Here is a 19966-nt window from a genome sequence, read left to right on the forward strand (position 1 = left end):
GCAGTGTTTTTAGGAGATGGCAGAAGAATTCTTATACCTAATCACTCTCAACAACGGTGCCTGACCCAAGGCTGAAGAGCAGTCATTCGCATGATGGTAGCAGAGAGCCATGCCACGAAGCCATTTGCAAATGCTCATACCTGGCTTTGTTCTTAGGCGACATTGAAGACCCTGCGGTGTTTTGATAACAGGCAGGAAATGATGCATCTTTCCTCTTCTGACAGAAGACAAATTCACCTTCTTCCACAAGAATGTCAGCAAATACTGTCTTCCTGTGGTAGCGTGTCCGAGTGGTCTAAGGCAGTGATTCTCAACTGGTGGGTCGCGACCCAAAAGTGGGTCGCGGACACGTTCTGGGTGGGTCGCGGACAGTTTGTAAAAAAATTAATATGCTACTCTTCTAATTTTGTACTCACCTTTTATCCTGAAAAAATACAGAGAGGCACCCGTCAGACATGACAGGGCTCCAGATTGCGACTAAAATCGTCGCAATCGCGACCATAAATTTAAATTTGCGAGTAATATAATTATTTCACTCCCCATCAACAAATGCGGGAATCTGATCACCAGCGTGACTCGCAAAGCAGCGGAGCGCTAATCGCTAAGCGTTGAAAATGGCCAAGCGAAAAATATCGCATTTTTTCCAGTCTACATCTCTGTCGGACCAGAGACCGTATCTCTGTGTCGGACCCAAAGAGGACACACTTCTTTATAGCTGTACATAGTTTTAAGGTAATTTTAATGGTATCAAAAGTCACTCGTATGCATACTAGTAAAGTTTGTTTCACATTCACATATTCTTAATGCTTTCTTCAATAACTTTGACAGTATTAGCAAAAGTGCCAGAATATGAAAATTCTTATTTCTGGCAACTAAGACAAACATCTACAACTTTGTTTACGTCAGGAATAGACGTATTTTAAATAGCAGACAACATGTTATTTTAAATGTGCAACTTTCACCACTGCAACGTCTAAGGCACCGTCTACAAATTACCTTAACACGGACGCAAGGGGCGGTCGTGAAGGCCCCAGAACACTACATACTGTTTTTTTTTATAATTTCAATAGCTTTTAAAAGGTCCTTCATAAGACCACCAAACAAGTTGTATTACATAAAGTGCATGGTGTATGGCGACCTACAACTTTTTTTTCTTTAATGGGTCGCGACTTAATGACAATGAGAAAAAGTGGGTCCCGGGCTGAGACCAGTTGAGAACCCCTGGTCTAAGGCACTGGATTTAGGCTCCAGTCTCTGAGAAGGTGTGGGATCGAATGCTGCCAGCTGGTAACTTTACAATGATTCTTGCCTTTGTGTTCTCTTGAAAACTCTCTCTTCCAGTACAGATGACGGGAAACAATTTGAAAAAGACATTGGAACCCTTCTTCTTTTTCAGTTACTCAGGACTCCAGACTTGAAAATTGCAAAAATGATATTACAACAAGGTAGCGTGGCCGAGTGGTCTAAGGTGCTGGATTTAGGCTCCAGTCTCTGCGGAGGCGTGGGTTCGAATCCCACTGCTGCCAAGCAGTGTTTTTAGGAGATGGCAGAAGAATTCTTATACCTAATCACTCTCAACAAAGGTGCCTGACCCAAGGCTGAAGAGCAGTCATTCGCATGATGGTAGCAGAGAGCCATGCCACGATGCCGTTTGCAAATGCTCATACCTGGCTTTGTTCTTAGGCGACATTAAAGACCCTGCGGTGTTTTGATAACAGGCAGGAAATGATGCATCTTGCCTCTTTTGACAGAAGACAAATTCACCTTCTTCCACAAGAATGTCAGCAAATACAGTCTTCCTGTGGTAGCGTGTCTGAGTGGTCTAAGGCGCTGCATTTAGGCTCCAGTCTCTGAGGAGCCGTGGGATCGAATGCTGCCAGCTGGTAACTTTACAATGATTCTTGCCTTTGTGTTCTCTTGAAAACCCTCTCTTCCAGTCTAGATGAGGGGAAACAATTTGAAAAAGACATTGGAACCATTCTTCTTTTTCAGAGTTACATATAGCTTAGCATTTTTTACTTTGAAGGTTAGGCAAGCATTGTTCCTCACAAGTTCAGCCCTGCTCATGTACCAAGTTGAGAATGCTGCTTTGGAGGACTCCAGACTTGAAAATTGCAAAAATGATACTACAACTGGGTAGCGTGGCCGAGTGGTCTAAGGCGCTGGATTTAGGCTCCAGTCTCTGCGGAGGCGTGGGTTCGAATCTCACCGCTGCCAAGCAGTGTTTTTAGGAGATGGCAGAAGAATTCTTATACCTAATCACTCTCAACAATGGTGCCTGACCCAAGGCTGAAGAGCAGTCATTCGCATGATGGTAGCAGAGAGCCATGCCACAATGCCGTTTGCAAATGCTCATACCTGGCTTTGTTCTTAGGCCCCATTGAAGAAGAACCTGCGGTGTTTTGATAACAGGCAGGAAATGATGCATCTTTCCTCTTCTGACAGAAGACAAATTCAAATTAAGACTTTGAAGGTTAGGCAAGCATTGTTCCTCACAAGTTCAGCCCTGCTCATGTACCAAGTTGAGAATGCTGCTTTGGAGGACTCCAGACTTGAAAATTGCAAAAATGATACTACAACAGGGTAGCGTGGCCGAGTGGTCTAAGGCGCTGGATTTAGGCTCCAGTCTCTGCTGAGGCGTGGGATTGAATGCTGGTAACTTTACAATGATTCTTGCCTTTGTGTTCTCTTGAAAACCCACTCTTCCAGTATAGATGATGGGAAACAATTTGAAAAAGACATTGGAACCATTCTTCTTTTTCAGAGTTACATATAGCTTAGCATTTTTTACTTTGAAGGTTAGGCAAGCATTGTTCCTCACAAGTTCAGCCCTGCTCATGTACCAAGTTGAGAATGCTGCTTTGGAGGACTCCAGACTTGAAAATTGCAAAAATGATATTACAACAGGGTAGCGTGGCCGAGTGGTCTAAGGTGCTGGATTTAGGCTCCAGTCTCTGCGGAGGCGTGGGTTTGAATCCCATTGCTGCCAAGCAGTGATTTTAGGAGATGGCAGAAGAATTCTTATACCTAATCACTCTCAACAACGGTGCCTGACCCAAGGCTGAAGAGCAGTCATTCGCATGATGGTAGCAGAGAGCCATGCCACAATGCCGTTTCCAAATGCTCATACCTGGCTTTGTTCTTAGGCGACATTGAAGAAGAACCTGCATTGTTTTGATAACAGGCAGGAAATGATGCATCTTTCCTCTTCTGACAGAAGACACATTCACCTTCTTCCACAAGAATGTCAGCAAATACAGTCTTCCTGTGGTAGCGTGTCCGAGTAGCCTAACGTGCTGGATTTAGGCTCCAGTCTCTGAGGAGGCGTGGGATCGAATGCTGCTAGATGGTAACTTTACAATGATTCTTGTCTTTGTGTTCTCTTGAAACCCCTCTCTTCCAGACCAGATGAGGGGAAACAATTTGAAAAATATATTGGAACCATTCTTCTTTTTCAGAGTTACATATAGCTTAGCATTTTTTACTTTGAATGTTAGGCAAGCATTGTTCCTCACAAGTTCAGCCCTGCTCATGTACCAAGTTGAGAATGCTGCTTTGGAGGACTCCAGACTTGAAAATTGCAAAAATGATATTACAACAGGGTAGCGTGGCCGAGTGGTCTAAGGCGCTGGATTTAGGCTCCAGTCTCTGCGGAGGCGTGGGTTCGAATCCCACCGCTGCCAAGCAGTGTTTTTAGGACATGGCAGAAGAATTCTTATACCTAATCACTCTCAAAAACGTTGCCTGACCCAAGGCTGAAGAGCAGTCATTCGCATGATGGTAGCAGAGAGCCATGCCACGATGCCATTTGCAAATGCTCATACCTGGCTTTGTTCTTAGGCGACATTGAAGACCCTGCGGTGTTTTGATAACAGGCAGGAAATGATGCATCTTTCCTCTTCTGACAGAAGACAAATTCACCTTCTTCCACAAGAATGTCAGCAAATACAGTCTTCCTGTGGTAGCGTGTCTGAATGGTCTAAGGCACTGGATTTAGGCTCCAGTCTCTGAGAAGGCATGGGATCGAATGCTGCCAGCTGGTAACTTTACAATGATTCTTGCCTTTGTGTTCTCTTGAAAACACTCTCTTCCAGTACAGATGAGGGGAAACAATTTGAAAAAGACATTGGAACCATTCTTCTTTTTCAGTTACATATAGCTTAGCATTTTTTACTTTGAAGGTTAGGCAAGCATTGTTCCTAACAAGTTCAGCCCTGCTCATGTACCAAGTTGAGAATGCTGCTTTGGAGGACTCCAGACTTGAAAATTGCAAAAATGATATTACAACAGGGTAGCGTGGCCGAGTGATCTAAGGCGCAGGATTTAGGCTCCAGTCTCTGCGGAGTCGTGGGTTTGAATCCCACCGCTGCCAAGCAGTGTTTTTAGGAGATGGCAGAAGAATTCTTATACCTAATCACTCTCAACAACGGTGCCTGACCCAAGGCTGAAGAGCAGTCATTCGCATGATGGTAGCAGAGAGCCATGCCACGAAGCCATTTGCAAATGCTCATACCTGGCTTTGTTCTTAGGCGACATTGAAGACCCTGCGGTGTTTTGATAACAGGCAGGAAATGATGCATCTTTCCTCTTCTGACAGAAGACAAATTCACCTTCTTCCACAAGAATGTCAGCAAATACTGTCTTCCTGTGGTAGCGTGTCCGAGTGGTCTAAGGCAGTGATTCTCAACTGGTGGGTCGCGACCCAAAAGTGGGTCGCGGACACGTTCTGGGTGGGTCGCGGACAGTTTGTAAAAAAATTAATATGCTACTCTTCTAATTTTGTACTCACCTTTTATCCTGAAAAAATACAGAGAGGCACCCGTCAGACATGACAGGGCTCCAGATTGCGACTAAAATCGTCGCAATCGCGACCATAAATTTAAATTTGCGAGTAATATAATTATTTCACTCCCCATCAACAAATGCGGGAATCTGATCACCAGCGTGACTCGCAAAGCAGCGGAGCGCTAATCGCTAAGCGTTGAAAATGGCCAAGCGAAAAATATCGCATTTTTTCCAGTCTACATCTCTGTCGGACCAGAGACCGTATCTCTGTGTCGGACCCAAAGAGGACACACTTCTTTATAGCTGTACATAGTTTTAAGGTAATTTTAATGGTATCAAAAGTCACTCGTATGCATACTAGTAAAGTTTGTTTCACGTTCACATATTCCTAATTCTTTCTTCAATAACTTTGACAGTATTAGCAAAAGTGCCAGAATATGAAAATTCTTATTTCTGGCAACTAAGACAAACATCTACAACTTTGTTTACGTCAGGAATAGACGTATTTTAAATAGCAGACAACATGTTATTTTAAATGTGCAACTTTCACCACTGCAACGTCTAAGGCACCGTCTACAAATTACCTTAACACGGACGCAAGGGGCGGTCGTGAAGGCCCCAGAACACTACATACTGTTTTTTTTTATAATTTCAATAGCTTTTAAAAGGTCCTTCATAAGACCACCAAACAAGTTGTATTACATAAAGTGCATGGTGTATGGCAACCTACAACTTTTTTTTCTTTAATGGGTCGCGACTTAATGACAATGAGAAAAAGTGGGTCCCGGGCTGAGACCAGTTGAGAACCCCTGGTCTAAGGCACTGGATTTAGGCTCCAGTCTCTGAGAAGGTGTGGGATCGAATGCTGCCAGCTGGTAACTTTACAATGATTCTTGCCTTTGTGTTCTCTTGAAAACTCTCTCTTCCAGTACAGATGACGGGAAACAATTTGAAAAAGACATTGGAACCCTTCTTCTTTTTCAGTTACATATAGCTTAGCATTTTTTACTTTGAAAGTTAGGCAAGCATTGTTCCTCACAAGTTCAGCCCTGCTCATGTACCAAGTTGAGAATGCTGCTTTGGAGGACTCCAGACTTGAAAATTGCAAAAATGATATTACCACAGGGTAGTGTGGCAGAGCGGTCTAAGGAGCTGGATTTAGTCTCCAGTCTCTGCGGATGCGTGGGGTCGAATCCCACCGCTGCCAAGCAGTTTTTTTAGGAAATGGCAGAAGAATTCTTATACCTAATCACTCTCAACAACGGTGCCTGACCCAAGGCTGAAGAGCAGTCATTCGCATGATGGTAGCAGAGAGCCATGCCACGATGCCGTTTGCAAATGCTCATACCTGGCTTTGTTCTTAGGCGACATTGAAGACCCTGCAATGTTTTGATAACAGGCAGGAAATGATGCATCTTTCCTCTTTTGACAGAAGACAAATTCACCTTCTTCCACAAGAATGTCAGCAAATACAGTCTTCCTGTGGTAGCGTGTCTGAATGGTCTAAGGCACTGGATTTAGGCTCCAGTCTCTGAGAAGGCATGGGATCGAATGCTGCCAGCTGGTAACTTTACAATGATTCTTGCCTTTGTGTTCTCTTGAAAACACTCTCTTCCAGTACAGATGAGGGGAAACAATTTGAAAAAGACATTGGAACCATTCTTCTTTTTCAGTTACATATAGCTTAGCATTTTTTACTTTGAAGGTTAGGCAAGCATTGTTCCTAACAAGTTCAGCCCTGCTCATGTACCAAGTTGAGAATGCTGCTTTGGAGGACTCCAGACTTGAAAATTGCAAAAATGATATTACAACAGGGTAGCGTGGCCGAGTGATCTAAGGCGCAGGATTTAGGCTCCAGTCTCTGCGGAGTCGTGGGTTTGAATCCCACCGCTGCCAAGCAGTGTTTTTAGGAGATGGCAGAAGAATTCTTATACCTAATCACTCTCAACAACGGTGCCTGACCCAAGGCTGAAGAGCAGTCATTCGCATGATGGTAGCAGAGAGCCATGCCACGAAGCCATTTGCAAATGCTCATACCTGGCTTTGTTCTTAGGCGACATTGAAGACCCTGCGGTGTTTTGATAACAGGCAGGAAATGATGCATCTTTCCTCTTCTGACAGAAGACAAATTCACCTTCTTCCACAAGAATGTCAGCAAATACTGTCTTCCTGTGGTAGCGTGTCCGAGTGGTCTAACGCAGTGATTCTCAACTGGTGGGTCGCGACCCAAAAGTGGGTCGCGGACACGTTCTGGGTGGGTCGCGGACAGTTTGTAAAAAAATTAATATGCTACTCTTCTAATTTTGTACTCACCTTTTATCCTGAAAAAATACAGAGAGGCACCCGTCAGACATGACAGGGCTCCAGATTGCGACTAAAATCGTCGCAATCGCGACCATAAATTTAAATTTGCGAGTAATATAATTATTTCACTCCCCATCAACAAATGCGGGAATCTGATCACCAGCGTGACTCGCAAAGCAGCGGAGCGCTAATCGCTAAGCGTTGAAAATGGCCAAGCGAAAAATATCGCATTTTTTCCAGTCTACATCTCTGTCGGACCAGAGACCGTATCTCTGTGTCGGACCCAAAGAGGACACACTTCTTTATAGCTGTACATAGTTTTAAGGTAATTTTAATGGTATCAAAAGTCACTCGTATGCATACTAGTAAAGTTTGTTTCACGTTCACATATTCTTAATTCTTTCTTCAATAACTTTGACAGTATTAGCAAAAGTGCCAGAATATGAAAATTCTTATTTCTGGCAACTAAGACAAACATCTACAACTTTGTTTACGTCAGGAATAGACGTATTTTAAATAGCAGACAACATGTTATTTTAAATGTGCAACTTTCACCACTGCAACGTCTAAGGCACCGTCTACAAATTACCTTAACACGGACGCAAGGGGCGGTCGTGAAGGCCCCAGAACACTACATACTGTTTTTTTTTATAATTTCAATAGCTTTTAAAAGGTCCTTCATAAGACCACCAAACAAGTTGTATTACATAAAGTGCATGGTGTATGGCAACCTACAACTTTTTTTTCTTTAATGGGTCGCGACTTAATGACAATGAGAAAAAGTGGGTCCCGGGCTGAGACCAGTTGAGAACCCCTGGTCTAAGGCACTGGATTTAGGCTCCAGTCTCTGAGAAGGTGTGGGATCGATTTGCTGCCAGCTGGTAACTTTACAATGATTCTTGCCTTTGTGTTCTCTTGAAAACTCTCTCTTCCAGTACAGATGACGGGAAACAATTTGAAAAAGACATTGGAACCCTTCTTCTTTTTCAGTTACATATAGCTTAGCATTTTTTACTTTGAAAGTTAGGCAAGCATTGTTCCTCACAAGTTCAGCCCTGCTCATGTACCAAGTTGAGAATGCTGCTTTGGAGGACTCCAGACTTGAAAATTGCAAAAATGATATTACCACAGGGTAGCGTGGCAGAGCGGTCTAAGGAGCTGGATTTAGTCTCCAGTCTCTGCGGATGCGTGGGGTCGAATCCCACCGCTGCCAAGCAGTTTTTTTAGGAAATGGCAGAAGAATTCTTATACCTAATCACTCTCAACAACGGTGCCTGACCCAAGGCTGAAGAGCAGTCATTCGCATGATGGTAGCAGAGAGCCATGCCACGATGCCGTTTGCAAATGCTCATACCTGGCTTTGTTCTTAGGCGACATTGAAGACCCTGCGGTGTTTTGATAACAGGCAGGAAATGATGCATCTTTCCTCTTTTGACAGAAGACAAATTCACCTTCTTCCACAAGAATGTCAGCAAATACAGTCTTCCTGTGGTAGCGTGTCTGAGTGGTCTAAGGCGCTGCATTTAGGCTCCAGTCTCTGAGGAGGCGTGGGATCGAATGCTGCCAGCTGGTAACTTTACAACGATTCTTGCCTTTGTGTTCTCTTGAAAACCCTCTCTTCCAGTCTAGATGAGGGGAAACAATTTGAAAAAGACATTGGAACCATTCTTCTTTTTCAGAGTTACATATAGCTTAGCATTTTTTACTTTGAAGGTTAGGCAAGCATTGTTCCTCACAAGTTCAGCCCTGCTCATGTACCAAGTTGAGAATGCTGCTTTGGAGGACTCCAGACTTGAAAATTGCAAAAATGATATTATAACAGGATAGCGTGGCCGAGTGGTCTAAGGCGCTGTATTTAGGCTCCAGTCTCTGCGGAGGCGTGGGTTCGAATCTCACCGCTGCCAAGCAGTGTTTTTAGGAGATGGCAGAAGAATTCTTATACCTAATCACTCTCAACAATGGTGCCTGACCCAAGGTTGAAGAGCAGTCATTCGCATGATGGTAGCAGAGAGCCATGCCACGATGCCGTTTGCAAATGCTCATACATGGCTTTGTTCTTAGGCGACATTGAAGAAGAACCTGCGTTGTTTTGATAACAGGCAGGAAATGATGCATCTTTCCTCTTTTGACAGAAGACAAATTCACCTTCTTCCACAAGAATGTCAGCAAATACAGTCTTCCTGTGGTAGCGTGTCTGAGTGGTCTAAGGCGCTGCATTTAGGCTCCAGTCTCTGAGGAGGCGTGGGATCGAATGCTGCCAGCTGGTAACTTTACAACGATTCTTGCCTTTGTGTTCTCTTGAAAACCCTCTCTTCCAGTCTAGATGAGGGGAAACAATTTGAAAAAGACATTGGAACCATTCTTCTTTTTCAGAGTTACATATAGCTTAGCATTTTTTACTTTGAAGGTTAGGCAAGCATTGTTCCTCACAAGTTCAGCCCTGCTCATGAACCAAGTTGAGAATGCTGCTTTGGAGGACTCCAGACTTGAAAATTGCAAAAATGTTATTACCACAGGGTAGCGTGGCCGAGCTGTCTAAGGAGCTGGATTTAGTCTCCAGTCTCTGCGAATGCCTGGGGTCGAATCCCACCGCTGCCAAGCAGTGTTTTTAGGAAATGGCAGAAGAATTCTTATACCTAATCACTCTCAACAACGGTGCCTGACCCAAGGCTGAAGAGCAGTCATTCGCATGATGGTAGCAGAGAGCCATGCCACGATGCCGTTTGCAAATGCTCATACCTGGCTTTGTTCTTAGGCCCCATTGAAGAAGACCCTGCGGTGTTTTGATAACAGGCAGGAAATGATGCATCTTTCCTCTTCTGACAGAAGACAAATTCACCTTCTTCCACAAGAATGTCAGCAAATACTGTCTTCCTGTGGTAGCGTGTCCTAGTGGTCTAAGGCACTGGATTTAGGTTCCAGTCTCTGAGAAGGCGTGGGATCAAATGCTGCCAGCTTGTCACTTTACAATGATTCTTGCCTTTGTGTTCTCTTGAAAACCCTCTCTTCCAGTACAGATGACGGGAAACAATTTGAAAAAGACATTGGAACCATTCTTCTTTTTCAGAGTTACATATAGCTTAGCATTTTTTACTTTGAAGGTTAGGCAAGCATTGTTCCTCACAAGTTCAGCCCTGCTCATGTACCAAGTTGAGAATGCTGCTTTGGAGGACTCCAGACTTGAAAATTGCAAAAATGATATTACAACAGGGTAGCGTGGCCGAGTGGTCTAAGGCGCTGGATTTAGGCTCCAGTCTCTGCTGAGGCGTGGGATTGAATGCTGGTAACTTTACAATGATTCTTGCCTTTGTGTTCTCTTGAAAACCCACTCTTCCAGTATAGATGATGGGAAACAATTTGAAAAAGACATTGGAACCCTTCTTCTTTTTCAGAGTTACATATAGCTTAGCATTTTTTACTTTGAAGGTTATGCAAGCATTGTTCCTCACAAGTTCAGCCCTGCTCATGTACCAAGTTGAGAATGCTGCTTTGGAGGACTCCAGACTTGAAAATTGCAAAAATGGCATTACAACAGGGTAGCGTGGCCGAGTGTTCTAAGGCGCTGGATTTAGGCTCCAGTCTCTGCGGATGCGTGGGGTCGAATCCCACCGCTGCCAAGCAGTGTTTTTAGGAAATGGCAGAAGAATTCTTATACCTAATCACTCTCAACAACGGTGCCTGACCCACGGCTGAAGAGCAGTCATTCGCATGATGGTAGCAGAGAGCCATGCCACGATGCCGTTTGCAAATGCTCATACCTGGCTTTGTTCTTAGGCGACATTGAAGACCCTGCGGTGTTTTGATAACAGGCAGGAAATGATGCATCTTTCCTCTTTTGACAGAAGACAAATTCACCTTCTTCCACAAGAATGTCAGCAAATACAGTCTTCCTGTGGTAGCGTGTCTGAGTGGTCTAAGGCGCTGCATTTAGGCTCCAGTCTCTGAGGAGGCGTGGGATCGAATGCTGCCAGCTGGTAACTTTACAACGATTCTTGCCTTTGTGTTCTCTTGAAAACCCTCTCTTCCAGTCTAGATGAGGGGAAACAATTTGAAAAAGACATTGGAACAATTCTTCTTTTTCAGAGTTACATATAGCTTAGCATTTTTTACTTTGAAGGTTAGGCAAGCATTGTTCCTCACAAGTTCAGCCCTGCTCATGTACCAAGTTGAGAATGCTGCTTTGGAGGACTCCAGACTTGAAAATTGCAAAAATGATATTACAACAGGGTAGCGTGGCCGAGTGGTCTAAGCCACTGGATTTAGGCTCCAGTCTCTGCGGAGGCGTGGGTTCGAATCTCACCGCTGCCAAGCAGTGTTTTTAGGAGATGGCAGAAGAATTCTTATACCTAATCACTCTCAACAATGGTGCCTGACCCAAGGCTGAAGAGCAGTCATTCGCATGATGGTAGCAGAGAGCCGTGCCACGATGCCCTTTGCAAATGCTCATACCTGGCTTTGTTCTTAGGCCCCATTGAAGAAGAACCTGCGGTGTTTTGATAACAGGCAGGAAATGATGCATCTTTCCTCTTCTGACAGAAGACACATTCACCTTCTTCCACAAGAATGTCAGCAAATACAGTCTTCCTGTGGTAGCGTGTCTGAGTGGTCTAAGGCGCTGCATTTAGGCTCCAGTCTCTGAGGAGGCGTGGGATCGAATGCTGCAAGCTGGTAACTTTACAACGATTCTTGCCTTTGTGTTCTCTTGAAAACCCTCTCTTCCAGTCTAGATGAGGGGAAACAATTTGAAAAAGACATTGGAACCATTCTTCTTTTTCAGAGTTACATATAGCTTAGCATTTTTTACTTTGAAGGTTAGGCAAGCATTGTTCCTCACAAGTTCAGCCCTGCTCATGAACCAAGTTGAGAATGCTGCTTTGGAAGACTCCAGACCTGAAAATGACAAAAAAGACACTTACACTGGGTAGCATGGCCGAGTGGTCTAAGGTGCTGGATTTAGGCTCCAGTCTCTGATGAGGTGTGATGTTGAATGCTGCCAGACGATAAGTTTACAACGATTCTTGCCGTTGTGTTCTCTTGACAACCCTCTCTTTCACACTAGATGAGGGGAAACAATTTGAAAAAGACATTGGAACCATTCTTCTTTTTCAGAGTTACATATAGCTTAGCATTTTTTACTTTGAAGGTTAGGCAAGCATTGTTCCTCACAAGTTCAGCCCTGCTCATGTACCAAGTTGAGAATGCTGCTTTGGAGGACTCCAGACTTGAAAATTGCAAAAATGATATTACAACAGGGTAGCGTGGCCGAGTGGTCTAAGGCGCTGGATTTAGGCTCCAGTCTCTGCGGAGGCGTGGGTTTGAATCCCACCGCTGCCAAGCAGTGTTTTTAGGACATGGCAGAAGAATTCTTATACCTAATCACTCTCAAAAACGTTGCCTGACCCAAGGCTGAAGAGCAGTCATTCGCATGATGGTAGCAGAGAGCCATGCCACGATGCCATTTGCAAATGCTCATACCTGGCTTTGTTCTTAGGCGACATTGAAGACCCTGCGGTGTTTTGATAACAGGCAGGAAATGATGCATCTTTCCTCTTCTGACAGAAGACAAATTCACCTTCTTCCACAAGAATGTCAGCAAATACTGTCTTCCTGTGGTAGCGTGTCCTAGTGGTCTAAGGCACTGGATTTAGGTTCCAGTCTCTGAGAAGGCGTGGGATCGAATGCTGCCAGCTTGTCACTTTACAATGATTCTTGCCTTTGTGTTCTCTTGAAAACCCTCTCTTCCAGTACAGATGACGGGAAACAATTTGAAAAAGACATTGGAACCATTCTTCTTTTTCAGAGTTACATATAGCTTAGCATTTTTTACTTTGAAGGTTAGGCAAGCATTGTTCCTAACAAGTTCAGCCCTGCTCATGTACCAAGTTGAGAATGCTGCTTTGGAGGACTCCAGACTTGAAAATTGCAAAAATGATATTACAACAGGGTAGCGTGGCCGAGTGATCTAAGGCGCAGGATTTAGGCTCCAGTCTCTGCGGAGTCGTGGGTTTGAATCCCACCGCTGCCAAGCAGTGTTTTTAGGAGATGGCAGAAGAATTCTTATACCTAATCACTCTCAACAACGGTGCCTGACCCAAGGCTGAAGAGCAGTCATTCGCATGATGGTAGCAGAGAGCCATGCCACGAAGCCATTTGCAAATGCTCATACCTGGCTTTGTTCTTAGGCGACATTGAAGACCCTGCGGTGTTTTGATAACAGGCAGGAAATGATGCATCTTTCCTCTTCTGACAGAAGACAAATTCACCTTCTTCCACAAGAATGTCAGCAAATACTGTCTTCCTGTGGTAGCGTGTCCGAGTGGTCTAACGCAGTGATTCTCAACTGGTGGGTCGCGACCCAAAAGTGGGTCGCGGACACGTTCTGGGTGGGTCGCGGACAGTTTGTAAAAAAATTAATATGCTACTCTTCTAATTTTGTACTCACCTTTTATCCTGAAAAAATACAGAGAGGCACCCGTCAGACATGACAGGGCTCCAGATTGCGACTAAAATCGTCGCAATCGCGACCATAAATTTAAATTTGCGAGTAATATAATTATTTCACTCCCCATCAACAAATGCGGGAATCTGATCACCAGCGTGACTCGCAAAGCAGCGGAGCGCTAATCGCTAAGCGTTGAAAATGGCCAAGCGAAAAATATCGCATTTTTTCCAGTCTACATCTCTGTCGGACCAGAGACCGTATCTCTGTGTCGGACCCAAAGAGGACACACTTCTTTATAGCTGTACATAGTTTTAAGGTAATTTTAATGGTATCAAAAGTCACTCGTATGCATACTAGTAAAGTTTGTTTCACGTTCACATATTCTTAATTCTTTCTTCAATAACTTTGACAGTATTAGCAAAAGTGCCAGAATATGAAAATTCTTATTTCTGGCAACTAAGACAAACATCTACAACTTTGTTTACGTCAGGAATAGACGTATTTTAAATAGCAGACAACATGTTATTTTAAATGTGCAACTTTCACCACTGCAACGTCTAAGGCACCGTCTACAAATTACCTTAACACGGACGCAAGGGGCGGTCGTGAAGGCCCCAGAACACTACATACTGTTTTTTTTTATAATTTCAATAGCTTTTAAAAGGTCCTTCATAAGACCACCAAACAAGTTGTATTACATAAAGTGCATGGTGTATGGCAACCTACAACTTTTTTTTCTTTAATGGGTCGCGACTTAATGACAATGAGAAAAAGTGGGTCCCGGGCTGAGACCAGTTGAGAACCCCTGGTCTAAGGCACTGGATTTAGGCTCCAGTCTCTGAGAAGGTGTGGGATCGATTTGCTGCCAGCTGGTAACTTTACAATGATTCTTGCCTTTGTGTTCTCTTGAAAACTCTCTCTTCCAGTACAGATGACGGGAAACAATTTGAAAAAGACATTGGAACCCTTCTTCTTTTTCAGTTACATATAGCTTAGCATTTTTTACTTTGAAAGTTAGGCAAGCATTGTTCCTCACAAGTTCAGCCCTGCTCATGTACCAAGTTGAGAATGCTGCTTTGGAGGACTCCAGACTTGAAAATTGCAAAAATGATATTACCACAGGGTAGCGTGGCAGAGCGGTCTAAGGAGCTGGATTTAGTCTCCAGTCTCTGCGGATGCGTGGGGTCGAATCCCACCGCTGCCAAGCAGTTTTTTTAGGAAATGGCAGAAGAATTCTTATACCTAATCACTCTCAACAACGGTGCCTGACCCAAGGCTGAAGAGCAGTCATTCGCATGATGGTAGCAGAGAGCCATGCCACGATGCCGTTTGCAAATGCTCATACCTGGCTTTGTTCTTAGGCGACATTGAAGACCCTGCGGTGTTTTGATAACAGGCAGGAAATGATGCATCTTTCCTCTTTTGACAGAAGACAAATTCACCTTCTTCCACAAGAATGTCAGCAAATACAGTCTTCCTGTGGTAGCGTGTCTGAGTGGTCTAAGGCGCTGCATTTAGGCTCCAGTCTCTGAGGAGGCGTGGGATCGAATGCTGCCAGCTGGTAACTTTACAACGATTCTTGCCTTTGTGTTCTCTTGAAAACCCTCTCTTCCAGTCTAGATGAGGGGAAACAATTTGAAAAAGACATTGGAACCATTCTTCTTTTTCAGAGTTACATATAGCTTAGCATTTTTTACTTTGAAGGTTAGGCAAGCATTGTTCCTCACAAGTTCAGCCCTGCTCATGTACCAAGTTGAGAATGCTGCTTTGGAGGACTCCAGACTTGAAAATTGCAAAAATGATATTACAACAGGATAGCGTGGCCGAGTGGTCTAAGGCGCTGTATTTAGGCTCCAGTCTCTGCGGAGGCGTGGGTTCGAATCTCACCGCTGCCAAGCAGTGTTTTTAGGAGATGGCAGAAGAATTCTTATACCTAATCACTCTCAACAATGGTGCCTGACCCAAGGTTGAAGAGCAGTCATTCGCATGATGGTAGCAGAGAGCCATGCCACGATGCCGTTTGCAAATGCTCATACATGGCTTTGTTCTTAGGCGACATTGAAGAAGAACCTGCGTTGTTTTGATAACAGGCAGGAAATGATGCATCTTTCCTCTTTTGACAGAAGACAAATTCACCTTCTTCCACAAGAATGTCAGCAAATACAGTCTTCCTGTGGTAGCGTGTCTGAGTGGTCTAAGGCGCTGCATTTAGGCTCCAGTCTCTGAGGAGGCGTGGGATCGAATGCTGCCAGCTGGTAACTTTACAACGATTCTTGCCTTTGTGTTCTCTTGAAAACCCTCTCTTCCAGTCTAGATGAGGGGAAACAATTTGAAAAAGACATTGGAACCATTCTTCTTTTTCAGAGTTACATATAGCTTAGCATTTTTTACTTTGAAGGTTAGGCAAGCATTGTTCCTCACAAGTTCAGCCCTGCTCATGAACCAAGTTGAGAATGCTGCTTTGGAGGACTCCAGACTTGAAAATTGCAAAAATGTTATTACCACAGGGTAGCGTGGCCGAGCGGTCTAAGGAGCTGGATTTAGTCTCCAGTCTCTGCGAATGCCTGGGGTCGAATCCCACCGCTGCCAAGCAGTGTTTTTAGGAAATGGCAGAAGAATTCTTATACCTAATCACTCTCAACAACGGTGCCTGACCCAAGGCTGAAGAGCAGTCATTCGCATGATGGTAGCAGAGAGCCATGCCACGATGCCGTTTGCAAATGCTCATACCTGGCTTTGTTCTTAGGCCCCATTGAAGAAGACCCTGCGGTGTTTTGATAACAGGCAGGAAATGATGCATCTTTCCTCTTCTGACAGAAGACAAATTCACCTTCTTCCACAAGAATGTCAGCAAATACTGTCTTCCTGTGGTAGCGTGTCCTAGTGGTCTAAGGCACTGGATTTAGGTTCCAGTCTCTGAGAAGGCGTGGGATCAAATGCTGCCAGCTTGTCACTTTACAATGATTCTTGCCTTTGTGTTCTCTTGAAAACCCTCTCTTCCAGTACAGATGACGGGAAACAATTTGAAAAAGACATTGGAACCATTCTTCTTTTTCAGAGTTACATATAGCTTAGCATTTTTTACTTTGAAGGTTAGGCAAGCATTGTTCCTCACAAGTTCAGCCCTGCTCATGTACCAAGTTGAGAATGCTGCTTTGGAGGACTCCAGACTTGAAAATTGCAAAAATGATATTACAACAGGGTAGCGTGGCCGAGTGGTCTAAGGCGCTGGATTTAGGCTCCAGTCTCTGCTGAGGCGTGGGATTGAATGCTGGTAACTTTACAATGATTCTTGCCTTTGTGTTCTCTTGAAAACCCACTCTTCCAGTATAGATGATGGGAAACAATTTGAAAAAGACATTGGAACCCTTCTTCTTTTTCAGAGTTACATATAGCTTAGCATTTTTTACTTTGAAGGTTATGCAAGCATTGTTCCTCACAAGTTCAGCCCTGCTCATGTACCAAGTTGAGAATGCTGCTTTGGAGGACTCCAGACTTGAAAATTGCAAAAATGGCATTACAACAGGGTAGCGTGGCCGAGTGTTCTAAGGCGCTGGATTTAGGCTCCAGTCTCTGCGGATGCGTGGGGTCGAATCCCACCGCTGCCAAGCAGTGTTTTTAGGAAATGGCAGAAGAATTCTTATACCTAATCACTCTCAACAACGGTGCCTGACCCACGGCTGAAGAGCAGTCATTCGCATGATGGTAGCAGAGAGCCATGCCACGATGCCGTTTGCAAATGCTCATACCTGGCTTTGTTCTTAGGCGACATTGAAGACCCTGCGGTGTTTTGATAACAGGCAGGAAATGATGCATCTTTCCTCTTTTGACAGAAGACAAATTCACCTTCTTCCACAAGAATGTCAGCAAATACAGTCTTCCTGTGGTAGCGTGTCTGAGTGGTCTAAGGCGCTGCATTTAGGCTCCAGTCTCTGAGGAGGCGTGGGATCGAATGCTGCCAGCTGGTAACTTTACAACGATTCTTGCCTTTGTGTTCTCTTGAAAACCCTCTCTTCCAGTCTAGATGAGGGGAAACAATTTGAAAAAGACATTGGAACAATTCTTCTTTTTCAGAGTTACATATAGCTTAGCATTTTTTACTTTGAAGGTTAGGCAAGCATTGTTCCTCACAAGTTCAGCCCTGCTCATGTACCAAGTTGAGAATGCTGCTTTGGAGGACTCCAGACTTGAAAATTGCAAAAATGATATTACAACAGGGTAGCGTGGCCGAGTGGTCTAAGCCACTGGATTTAGGCTCCAGTCTCTGCGGAGGCGTGGGTTCGAATCTCACCGCTGCCAAGCAGTGTTTTTAGGAGATGGCAGAAGAATTCTTATACCTAATCACTCTCAACAATGGTGCCTGACCCAAGGCTGAAGAGCAGTCATTCGCATGATGGTAGCAGAGAGCCGTGCCACGATGCCCTTTGCAAATGCTCATACCTGGCTTTGTTCTTAGGCCCCATTGAAGAAGAACCTGCGGTGTTTTGATAACAGGCAGGAAATGATGCATCTTTCCTCTTCTGACAGAAGACACATTCACCTTCTTCCACAAGAATGTCAGCAAATACAGTCTTCCTGTGGTAGCGTGTCTGAGTGGTCTAAGGCGCTGCATTTAGGCTCCAGTCTCTGAGGAGGCGTGGGATCGAATGCTGCAAGCTGGTAACTTTACAACGATTCTTGCCTTTGTGTTCTCTTGAAAACCCTCTCTTCCAGTCTAGATGAGGGGAAACAATTTGAAAAAGACATTGGAACCATTCTTCTTTTTCAGAGTTACATATAGCTTAGCATTTTTTACTTTGAAGGTTAGGCAAGCATTGTTCCTCACAAGTTCAGCCCTGCTCATGAACCAAGTTGAGAATGCTGCTTTGGAAGACTCCAGACCTGAAAATGACAAAAAAGACACTTACACTGGGTAGCATGGCCGAGTGGTCTAAGGTGCTGGATTTAGGCTCCAGTCTCTGATGAGGTGTGATGTTGAATGCTGCCAGACGATAAGTTTACAACGATTCTTGCCGTTGTGTTCTCTTGACAACCCTCTCTTTCACACTAGATGAGGGGAAACAATTTGAAAAAGACATTGGAACCATTCTTCTTTTTCAGAGTTACATATAGCTTAGCATTTTTTACTTTGAAGGTTAGGCAAGCATTGTTCCTCACAAGTTCAGCCCTGCTCATGTACCAAGTTGAGAATGCTGCTTTGGAGGACTCCAGACTTGAAAATTGCAAAAATGATATTACAACAGGGTAGCGTGGCCGAGTGGTCTAAGGCGCTGGATTTAGGCTCCTGTCTCTGCTGAGGCGTGGGATTGAATGCTGCCAACTGGTAACTTTACAATGATTCTTGCCTTTGTGTTCTCTTGAAAACCCACTCTTCCAGTATAGATGATGGGAAACAATTTGAAAAAGACATTGTAACCCTTCTTCTTTTTCAGAGTTACATATAGCTTAGCATTTTTTACTTTGAAGGTTATGCAAGCATTGTTCCTCACAAGTTCAGCCCTGCTCATGTACCAAGTTGAGAATGCTGCTTTGGAGGACTCCAGACTTGAAAATTGCAAAAATGGCATTACAACAGGGTAGCGTGGCCGAGTGTTCTAAGGCGCTGGATTTAGGCTCCAGTCTCTGCGGATGCGTGGGGTCGAATCCCACCGCTGCCAAGCAGTGTTTTTAGGAAATGGCAGAAGAATTCTTATACCTAATCACTCTCAACAACGGTGCCTGACCCAAGGCTGAAGAGCAGTCATTCGCATGATGGTAGCAGAGAGCCATGCCACAATGCCGTTTCCAAATGCTCATACCTGGCTTTGTTCTTAGGCGACATTGAAGACCCTGCGGTGTTTTGATAACAGGCAGGAAATGATGCATCTTTCCTCTTTTGACAGAAGACAAATTCACCTTCTTCCACAAGAATGTCAGCAAATACAGCCTTCCTGTGGTAACGTGTCTGAGTGGTCTAAGGCGCTGCATTTAGGCTCCAGTCTCTGAGGAGGCGTGGGGTCGAATGCTGCCAGCTGGTAACTTTACAACGATTCTTGCCTTTGTGTTCTCTTGAAAACCCTCTCTTCCAGTCTAGATGAGGGGAAACAATTTGAAAAAGACATTGGAACCATTCTTCTTTTTCAGAGTTATATATAGCTTAGCATTTTTTACTTTGAAGGTTAGGCAAGCATTGTTCCTCACAAGTTCAGCCCTGCTCATGTACCAAGTTGAGAATGCTGCTTTGGAGGACTCCAGACTTGAAAATTGCAAAAATGATATTACAACAAGGTAGCGTGGCCGAGTGGTCTAAGGTGCTGGATTTAGGCTCCAGTCTCTGCGGAGGCGTGGGTTCGAATCCCACTGCTGCCAAGCAGGGTTTTTAGGAGATGGCAGAAGAATTCTTATACCTAATCACTCTCAACAAAGGTGCCTGACCCAAGGCTGAAGAGCAGTCAT

The 19966-nt window shown here is 44.3% G+C and overlaps 14 non-coding genes across 14 annotated transcripts; all 14 read left to right on the top strand.

Moving 5' to 3' along the window:
* Window positions 1-1444: 1444 nt before the first annotated feature.
* Window positions 1445-1526, top strand: trnal-uag (transfer RNA leucine (anticodon UAG)). Its single transcript has one exon. It is a non-coding gene; the product is annotated as a tRNA-Leu (tRNA).
* Window positions 1527-2135: 609 nt separating this feature from the next.
* trnal-uag (transfer RNA leucine (anticodon UAG)) lies at window positions 2136-2217 on the top strand. Its single transcript has one exon. It is a non-coding gene; the product is annotated as a tRNA-Leu (tRNA).
* A 690-nt stretch (window positions 2218-2907) lies between these two features.
* On the top strand, window positions 2908-2989 carry trnal-uag (transfer RNA leucine (anticodon UAG)). Its single transcript has one exon. It is a non-coding gene; the product is annotated as a tRNA-Leu (tRNA).
* A 612-nt stretch (window positions 2990-3601) lies between these two features.
* Window positions 3602-3683, top strand: trnal-uag (transfer RNA leucine (anticodon UAG)). The gene has a single exon. It is a non-coding gene; the product is annotated as a tRNA-Leu (tRNA).
* Window positions 3684-4290: 607 nt separating this feature from the next.
* trnal-uag (transfer RNA leucine (anticodon UAG)) lies at window positions 4291-4372 on the top strand. Its single transcript has one exon. It is a non-coding gene; the product is annotated as a tRNA-Leu (tRNA).
* A 2227-nt stretch (window positions 4373-6599) lies between these two features.
* Window positions 6600-6681, top strand: trnal-uag (transfer RNA leucine (anticodon UAG)). The gene has a single exon. It is a non-coding gene; the product is annotated as a tRNA-Leu (tRNA).
* A 3943-nt stretch (window positions 6682-10624) lies between these two features.
* trnal-uag (transfer RNA leucine (anticodon UAG)) lies at window positions 10625-10706 on the top strand. The gene has a single exon. It is a non-coding gene; the product is annotated as a tRNA-Leu (tRNA).
* A 609-nt stretch (window positions 10707-11315) lies between these two features.
* On the top strand, window positions 11316-11397 carry trnal-uag (transfer RNA leucine (anticodon UAG)). The gene has a single exon. It is a non-coding gene; the product is annotated as a tRNA-Leu (tRNA).
* Window positions 11398-12341: 944 nt separating this feature from the next.
* On the top strand, window positions 12342-12423 carry trnal-uag (transfer RNA leucine (anticodon UAG)). Its single transcript has one exon. It is a non-coding gene; the product is annotated as a tRNA-Leu (tRNA).
* Window positions 12424-13032: 609 nt separating this feature from the next.
* Window positions 13033-13114, top strand: trnal-uag (transfer RNA leucine (anticodon UAG)). The gene has a single exon. It is a non-coding gene; the product is annotated as a tRNA-Leu (tRNA).
* Window positions 13115-17057: 3943 nt separating this feature from the next.
* trnal-uag (transfer RNA leucine (anticodon UAG)) lies at window positions 17058-17139 on the top strand. Its single transcript has one exon. It is a non-coding gene; the product is annotated as a tRNA-Leu (tRNA).
* Window positions 17140-17748: 609 nt separating this feature from the next.
* Window positions 17749-17830, top strand: trnal-uag (transfer RNA leucine (anticodon UAG)). Its single transcript has one exon. It is a non-coding gene; the product is annotated as a tRNA-Leu (tRNA).
* Window positions 17831-19106: 1276 nt separating this feature from the next.
* Window positions 19107-19188, top strand: trnal-uag (transfer RNA leucine (anticodon UAG)). The gene has a single exon. It is a non-coding gene; the product is annotated as a tRNA-Leu (tRNA).
* A 609-nt stretch (window positions 19189-19797) lies between these two features.
* On the top strand, window positions 19798-19879 carry trnal-uag (transfer RNA leucine (anticodon UAG)). Its single transcript has one exon. It is a non-coding gene; the product is annotated as a tRNA-Leu (tRNA).
* The last annotated feature ends 87 nt before the right edge of the window (window positions 19880-19966 follow it).

Source organism: Brachyhypopomus gauderio, chromosome 1 (assembly GCF_052324685.1).
Source record: "Brachyhypopomus gauderio isolate BG-103 chromosome 1, BGAUD_0.2, whole genome shotgun sequence".
In the NCBI taxonomy this organism is placed as follows: Eukaryota; Metazoa; Chordata; class Actinopteri; order Gymnotiformes; family Hypopomidae; genus Brachyhypopomus; species Brachyhypopomus gauderio.